Genomic DNA, 8,970 nt, shown 5'->3' with positions numbered 1-8,970 from the left:
CTCAAACTACAATCACTCCAACTTGTTCCACCATGTGATGTCATGTGGTAATACAGGAAGTGCTCCACTGTGTTTTTCAACTCCATACATCTTCACTAGAATCATTTTCCAATCTACTAAACTAAAAGTAAAAGGAGCTGTTAACTCGAAAACTCCCACTACATGACATCACAAGGTGGAACAGAGCATTTGGAGCTATGGAGATATAGACAGATAATATGATAAGAAAGAATTGCTCAATTATGTGACTGAAACAAAACACAACTACTGGCATGTTTTTGATGAGGTAACAACATTATAACTCGGGTTAAAACTCACATGAGTAAATTTTGTGTAATATAAGATCTTTAACTCAAAATAACTAAGAAATTGTTTTTTTTGGTATTTTGTTGTATCTTTTCAATTCAGTAACTCAAAGTTCTGTTCATGGCTGTTACTGTGTTGTCTGTTAAAAAGCCCATATGATGCTATTTTCTCATCTATTTTGTAATGTTTCCTCATCAAAAACAAACCTGGAGTTGTGTTTTGTTTCATTCACCCACATTTAAGACACAAACCCTGCAGATTTTGGCTTATGCTTCCACCTTGTGATGCTTGTGATAATAGTGCTCCACTGTGTTTTTAAACGCTATACACCTTCAGTAGAATCATTTGGATGAGTTAAGCCCTGGAATTGCCAATCTCTACTGAACTAAAGTTAGTTGAGTAGAGATTGATTCAGCAGAGAGAAGCAAAGTTAATTTGAGCTTTGGAGACAGATTAATAATAAAGTGTTACTCAAACATGTCTGAATGGAACAAAACACAACTCCAGGCCTGTTTTTGATGGGGTAACAACTTAAAGCTTAAATCAGATCAATAAGAGTACATTTTGTGTAATATAGGGCCTTTAATATGAATTTTACCAACCTTGCAGTGTGTTAATGTTGGTGCTACTCAGTGAAAGTGGAACTTCCACAAAATGATATAGAACCTCCATAAAATTGTACAATGTACCATAGGCCCGGGCTTTTTGCGGTTGCCCCAAAAGTGCCAAACTTCACACAACGCCCCATTCATTATCTATGGAGAATTATCCAAGTCTCTATCTTAAATTATTTTCTTGTATAGCGTTGTTAGATTTTGTAAATTTAGAATATTTTAAAACTTTTAACCATGCATACTGTTGTCTCCTCATCAAAAACATACCTGCATTTGTATTTTGTTTTATTCACACCTGTTCCATCTTATTTGAGCTCAGAAATGCTCATGTTCACATTTCACATTCGGCCCAATTTGTGATGTCAAAGATAAAATTCTTGCCCATAAACTGTCACCAGTCTCATTCTGCGGTCAAATTGTGTTGACAGCAAACACATAGTTCTATTAGCATAGCATTTATGGAGAAAAAGTCTTCATTTGTTTACTTTGGCATCTTGAATACAGGAAAATAAAGATTAGTCAATGGTGAATGAATCACTCTAAAGACAATTTCAGAGGGTAGATGAGAAGGAAACAACTATAACATGGTTGAAAGCTCTGAAAAGTCAGTTTAGCAGAATATGTCTCCTTAAACTTTGTAACATGCTATCTCTAAGCCGTTGTCCGTATTTAAGTGCAATATAGATTCCCTGTGAAGAATGAATGGGACGGAAATTAATGATCTGTGTCACTCCCCAATTTGAGTCAGAGCCGAAGTTGTGTCAAAATTCAATATGTGCATGCCCAGATACTTTTGGACAAGCACACAAATACACAGACAAACTATATGTAATATGCTGTCTATTTGTATTATTCTTTATAATTAATATATTTATATATTCTTATTTTCAGTAAAATATGAGCTCAACGTTTGTGTTAACACAACATTTCACTGCTAAAAAGATCAAGCAAACAAAAGAGTGCAGAGAAACATCATAGCCAACTGATTTGAGTTTAATATTGAATGTGTTTTGTGATACAGGATTTTACCAGTGTTTTTCTAAAAATAAATGTTGTGAAACTTTCTTCGCAAACTATTTAACTTAATGAAGGCGAACTAAGGTTTCAAATAACAGATAACATTTTTAACTATTTCTGGTGAGTAAGATAATGAAAATATTGTCAAGCTAATGACTGGCGTGACTGACGCAAATGACTCAAATTGCAGAATAACAATCTACACTTTTGAGCCAAGCGGAACTAGCTGGACGATATCATGAAAAGGGCCTATACATGGAATTGCTAATATACCTATGTATAAAGCTACATTTTTGCTAACTTATCAAATACAATGCCTGGCCAAAAAAAATGTCGCCACCAAAAAAAAAGGTCACACAATAATATTTGGTTGTTCCGTCTTTAGCTTTGATTACATCACACATTCGCTGAGGCATTGTTTCGATAAGCTTCTGCAATGTCACAAGATTTATTTCCATCCAGTGTTGCATTAATTTTTCACCTGTTGCATTGATGATGTTAGAGTCTGACGCTGCACAAAACCTTCTCCAGCACATCCCAAAGATTCTCAATGGGGTTAAGGTCTGGACTCTGTGGTGGACAATCCATGTGTGAAAATGATGTCTCATGCTCCTGAACCACTCTGTCACATTTTGAGTGCGATGAATCCTGGCATTGTCATCTTGGAATATGCCCATGTAATCAGGGAAGAAAAAATCCATGAATAGAATAACCTGGTCATTCAGTATATTCAGGTGTCAGCTGACCTCATTCTTTGAGCACAGACTGTTGCTGAACCTAGACCTGACCAACTGCAGGAGGCTCATACTTATTTGCTTCGTTAAATCCAGGTGGTGACTTTTTTTTTTTTTTTTTTTTGGCCAGGCAGTGTATTAACCCTGGCTAAAAAGATCAACATCTAAATGGAGGAAGCTCATCCACTCCTTCCGTACACTGTGCCCTGTCGGCTGTGCTGCTTGAAATATCAGTATTAAGCTAAAGATGTTCAAATTCTAAAATACATTCTAGTACTTGCCTTATCAGATTTTCATGCCCGAGGTTTGTGTAGATGTGAAGGACATATCATTGTTATGAACCTGCTAAGGGCTGGACACTGTGGAGTGTATACAGATATTCTATTTTGGTGTTTGCTGTATTTTTGAAGCTGTAATTCTTTATAATACTTTAATTAACCTTAATAAAGCATGAACAAAGTTTTAAAGCCAAAATATAGACTAAAGTAAAAACATATTTGAATTTTTCAGTTTTGTTTATTGCACCAAAAAAATCAAATAAAATAACTTATTCTGAGTGGGCTTACATCTCCATAAACCTGACTCTTCTTTGGCCTGATGGACAGTCTCCTGCTTGTTTCCATGGAAATTTTGTTCCCTTGGCTATGATCTTCCACATTATGGCATAAAACATATCTATATATAGAGAGAATGTTCTGAAGTATGGTTTTAACTTTCTATTTCCATGGAATCATACAGGTGACATGCCACCTCCAGAAACGTATATACTGTACCTTTAAGAATAATTCAGGCTTAGTAACTACTTAATTAATTTTCTCTCCCCTTAATTAAGTAGTTCTTGAGCCTTGAGCCTCGTGCTTTATTAAGTGTAGTTATAATTAAGTGGTACCCAGTTGCATGTTTACTTGTTAACTGGATTGCATGAACTACTGTCCTCACTGTTTGAATTATTATTATTATTATTATTATTATTATTATTATTATTATTATTACTATTATTATTTTATATAATTTTTACATTATTTAAATATACGCAAGCTGAGGACAAATTGGCATTAGAGATTGAAGAAATATCAGTACTAATATCAGTACTAGTGAACTTTATTATATTTATTTATATTGGACTAATTTTTATTTCTACATATTATTTTTTTACTTAAGGGGAAAAATGAATTTGTGAACTTAACTACAACTTCACTTCAATTTGTTGGCCTTGCCACGGTAAAAATCAGGTACAGCGCCTTTCATTGCTGCTAAAATTACATATAAAAATAACTAGTAACTTGCACTTGCAACTTTTCCCATTAAAAGCCCTCTGCCATGGAAATGGTATTGCTTTATGTAGAATGCTCCACACTATGGCATTAAACCCTTTACATTTATTCAACTACAGGTGTTTAATTGCTAACCTTGAAAAACATGCATTCTTAATATAAGTGGGGTCTCCTCTCCATAGATTTGACTGCAACTTGGAACTTGGCCCAGTCGTGTCCTCTGCTTGTCACCATGGAATCAAGCAGGTCAAGCCAAATTTGACAGCAGTATTTTCACTTATATATGAGTTCATTTTAGCCATTGTACCTGGCTAAAATGTTTTTAGTATTGATACTTTGCAGCTGATCGTCATCAACCTTCTCTGGGGCTGTGATGCTAACTGGAGGCCCTGCTTGGTCTGAAGCTCTGTTACTCAAGTTAGACTTTACGCAGAGCTTTATTTTAACACAATTTTACCCTAAAGGACTGATTTAGCTTATTTGAGCTGTTAACCAAGTCCCTCACTGGCCGTGTCTGAATTCACCAAAGTGCCCTGAGATGCACCATTTAAAGTGTGCATCGAAGGGCAGTTACATAACTTCCAGCGCAACAAGGGCTGTTGCATTTCAATACACCTGACAAATGTGCTCTGCATTTCCACAGAAATCGGCCATAACTGAAGCATGAATCCATGCACACTTCACACATTGCTATATTCAATCATGCACCGCACCTATGCAAAAAAGAGAAGAAAAACGCCATACACATTCAAATGTTCGTACTGGTTTACTGGAGGGTCCTTCTTCTAATCCGCATGGCATCTTTATAAGGCCCACGCTGGTTTGCATAGCATCTTCATGAGTTCCCGCACATTCCATAGGTCTGTACCCCCTGGTGGGCACGTGCCATTTACCTTAGCGTTAGTAAATCAAGATGCCAGTCTGATGTAGAGCTGCACTGCTAGAAAATATCTTACAATAATAAGATGAAATGAACTGGCACGGCATAGAAGGTAAACAGCGTCCTCTACTGGTACGGAAGTAGTTTAGCCACAGATCAAATTAAACCTGGCCCTAATACCGAATGGTTAAACTGCAATATTCAACTTTTCAGACTCTGAATGTAAAAATGATATTGTCACCTCTGTCACTGTTATTACATTTTAACAAGGCATATTTTGTTATGAAGTTATGAAGTAGCTATAATTGGGAAAAATCACCTATAACGTTATATTTGCCTATTGATATTTAAAGGGAAACATTAATTCCTTACTCCATTCAATCTAAACAGAAATAAACGGCTGTGATGATGATACGTGCAAAGACAGCTGTGGAAGTACAGTCCGTGGTGCAGGCCTGTCCCATTTCGGCAAGATGGTGGCTACACTGGGGATTACACATTTTCACCCTGGTACTTCGAAGGGTACTTTAGAATGATGCATTTGGCGAATTGACACGGCCTCAGATAACATTAGTCACAAGCTAACTAGCATTAGCCAACAATTTTTCAGTTAATCTCTCACCTTTTTTGTTGAAAATCAAACACCTAAACAGGACCATGAACACATGTATTGGTCACAGGCTCTGGAAAATGTGATGTTTAAATGCATTTTGTATTTTTCTTGAGTTTTCAGATTTAAAACTAATTTGGCTGTGTTTGCTCATGTGTGCATTGTGTCACCATGATAACTGCTGAACACCTGCGCTGTTTCGCCTTCCCTTTCTGTATCTCCTAAAGAAGGAGCAGCCTGCTGTCACCTGGCAGACTTCAGTTCACATGTCAGGACTTGTGATTGTGAGTCTTACAAGTGTGACGCATCAATGTAATGCTGATACAATGACTCACAGAAACAATCAAAAATAAAACAAGAAACAAAATATAATGTTTCCTCCTCAAAAACATACTTGGAGTTGTGTTTTGTTTCATTCACTCATGTTTAACCTGCAAATCCTGTATATTTAGACAGGGGGTCCTGAGCTGCTCTCTCAATGGTGTTGATACATTCACTTATGAAGTGGCTGTTTAACTTTTCCAGTGTAACGCTCACTGGACTCTTCACTACACTGAATGGAGTAGACCACATTACTTTGTTTATGGCTCACGGTTTTGTCCTTTGGGTGAACCAGTCTTAAAGTGTTTGTAGGTTTGAAATAGACTGGAACCTCATACTGTCTGAAAATTCTCAGACACACTCACTTTGCAAGGACATAGTTACACCTTTCTTTCTTAGATCTATTGAAGGCCCACTTTGGATATCTACACACAGAGAGGGCTTTCTCCACGTGTTGTTCCTCCTTCACTTTTCCCTCTGTGTTTGTGGGCGAACCTCTGTGTTGTAGAGTACAGATAAAACCGAGTTTGTGCTGCAGTGCATGGTGTGAATCAAACAGCAGGTATTGGTCAGTGTGTGTGTGGGCTTCCTGAAGACTTCTACCTGGAGACACTGGTTCTCTCCTATAGTTACTGCACAATCTAAGAAGGCCAGTTTGTTCTACTTGGCCTCTTACCATGTGAACTTGTGATCCACAGTATTAATATGTGCAGTAAAGGGTTCCAGATCTTGAATTTAGATTTTAGTCCAGTTGGCATCCACTTATCAGTACTAATGCGTGGGTGGAGTGCCTGAAAATGAGGCCAAAAAGGTAGCTGTTAACTTGAAAACTATCGCTTCATGACATCACAAAGGAGGACAGTGCATTTTGAGCTTTGGAGATGTAGACAAATGATAAAAGATTACTCAAACATGTGTGAAAGAAACAAAACATAACTCTGTTTTTGATGAGGTAACAGTATTTTAATATGGCTTAAAGCTCACAAGAGTCAATTTTATGTATTGTAGACTGGAAGTACAAAAAGATCTAGAAGATGAACCAAAGATGACGTTGCGTTATTTTCAGTGGCCTGATCTCCATCCATTTTCCATTTTCTTCTGCTTTATCCTGGGTCGCGGAGGCAGCAGTTTCAGCAGGGAGGGCCAGACATCCCTCTCCACACTCACTTGCCCCAGCTCTCCTGGGAGGATCCCAAGGCATTTCCAGGCCAGCCAAGAGACATAGTCCCTCCAGCGTGTCCTGGGTCTTCCCCAGGGCCTCCTACCAGTGGGACGAGCCTGGAACACCTCCCTAGGGAGGTATCCAAGAGACATCCGGAATAGATGCCCGAGCCACCTCAACTGGCTCCTCTTGATGTAGAGGAGCAGTGGCTCTACTCCATGTTTCACCCTATCTCTAAGGGAGTGCCCAGCCACCCTGCGGAGGAAACTCATTTCGACTGCTTGTATCAGCGATCTTGTCCTTTCGGTCATTACCCAGAGCTCATGACCATAGGTGAGGGTAGGAACGTAGATTGACCGGTAAATCGAGAGCTTTGCCTTTCGACTCAGCTCCTTCTTTACCACAACAGACTGATACAGCGTCCACATCAACTGCAGACACTGCATTGATTCGCCTGTCAATTTCACGCTTCATCTGTCCCTCACTCGTGAACAAGACCCAAAGATACTTGAACTCCTCCACACTGCTAAAGCGGAGCTAGCGCGGGCTCAGATAGGGGCTAGGCTAAATCTTACAAAGCTAACTTTTAGGAGATTTGAGGATTAAAAAATTCTAAAATTCTCTGACATTTGTGAGAGATGCGGATGCCCTTCAGCCAAACACAAGCAGTTTGAATTCACAGAAAATGCATTGTGTTCTGGGCCAGAGCTCCCAGGAGCTGCAGTACCTGGTGCAGCCAGGTACTGCAGCTGGAGGGGAAGTGTCTTATCCAGTCCTTCTTATAGAGCTATGTATGGACTTAGCGCTACTTCCTGTGTTTTTTTTTACTTTGCTTCTCAACTTTTTTCCACAAATTGCCACTCTCAGAATGGGCCCTCTCAGAAGAAAACTAACATGTGCTTCTAGCAAAAAAAAAGGAAAAAAAAGAGATGTCTCTCAAATGCAACACATGCTAAAACTGGTTTATTCAAAATGTGAGTGACTCAGACACAACCTTGATTTTTTATTATTATTTTTTTTACTTTATTTGGATATGCAGGTGTTTTAATAACATAAAATCAAAACTAGTGCAGCTCAAAAAAATATCTTTCACTTGTTCTTTGCATTTGTTCTGATATGCAATTGTCAAAAGACTCAGGTCTAAACAGCAAATAGACTAGTTTTCAAAATACACATTGTGGCCACATGTCTTTATTGTGCATGTACTTCTATGTTTGTTCTGTTTTATGACAATGAATACATGATTTTAATGGAAACAACAATGCCTCTGTCTTTACTGTTACTATGGAACATTTCAGTAGGCCTATCCATGTTAAAGGTGCTACCAACATGTGACACAGGAGAGGCGAGTGGGTTCATCAAACTGTAATGAAAGTGAAATGGTAAATAGCAATAGCCTGTAATGTAGCATACAGGATGATTCACTGACTGCACCTTCCTAGCACCAGAAAAGCAGGTATATATAGTTTCATATGTCCTCCTGGAATGTTACTGTCAAAAATGGATTGCTGCTGGCTGTTAAGTAATGGTACATTCAGAACAAACACAAGTTGGGCATTCAACCTCTACAGTGATACATGTCTATCAGTCATTAAAGACCCAACAGTTTTTTGTAGGAACTGGTTGCCCAAAAGAGAATAAAAGACTAAATGTATAGTCTCTTTCATAATTAAATATAGGCCTACTTGTCTTTTAGCATATTTTTAAGTGAGTTTGCTTAAGACAAGCTAAAAATAATGAATGTGTAAGTTACTTGCAATTACTAGCATGCGTCCTTATTGTGGGCTTGCATCTCCACAAACCTGGCCTGGAGCAGCCAACACAGCAAAACTTTTCTTCTGCTCCTTGTGTGAAAAATCTTTGCCCTGCAGTGCCTTTGGGGCCCCCCAGGGGGCCCAGGACCCCACTTTTGGAATCACTGGACTAAGGCATAAAACTAGCCTCTGCATGTAGAATGTTCCGAAGGACAGCCCATTTTCATAAAGTTACACAAGTTTACTTTGAAACAACATAATAATATAGGCCCTGAAATAGGCTTTAATACACAGACCA

This window comes from Periophthalmus magnuspinnatus, chromosome 19 (genome assembly GCF_009829125.3).
Source record: "Periophthalmus magnuspinnatus isolate fPerMag1 chromosome 19, fPerMag1.2.pri, whole genome shotgun sequence".
Taxonomy (NCBI): domain Eukaryota; kingdom Metazoa; phylum Chordata; class Actinopteri; order Gobiiformes; family Gobiidae; genus Periophthalmus; species Periophthalmus magnuspinnatus.
The sequence above is the reverse complement of the archived record's forward strand: the minus strand, read 5'-3'. Positions refer to the sequence as shown.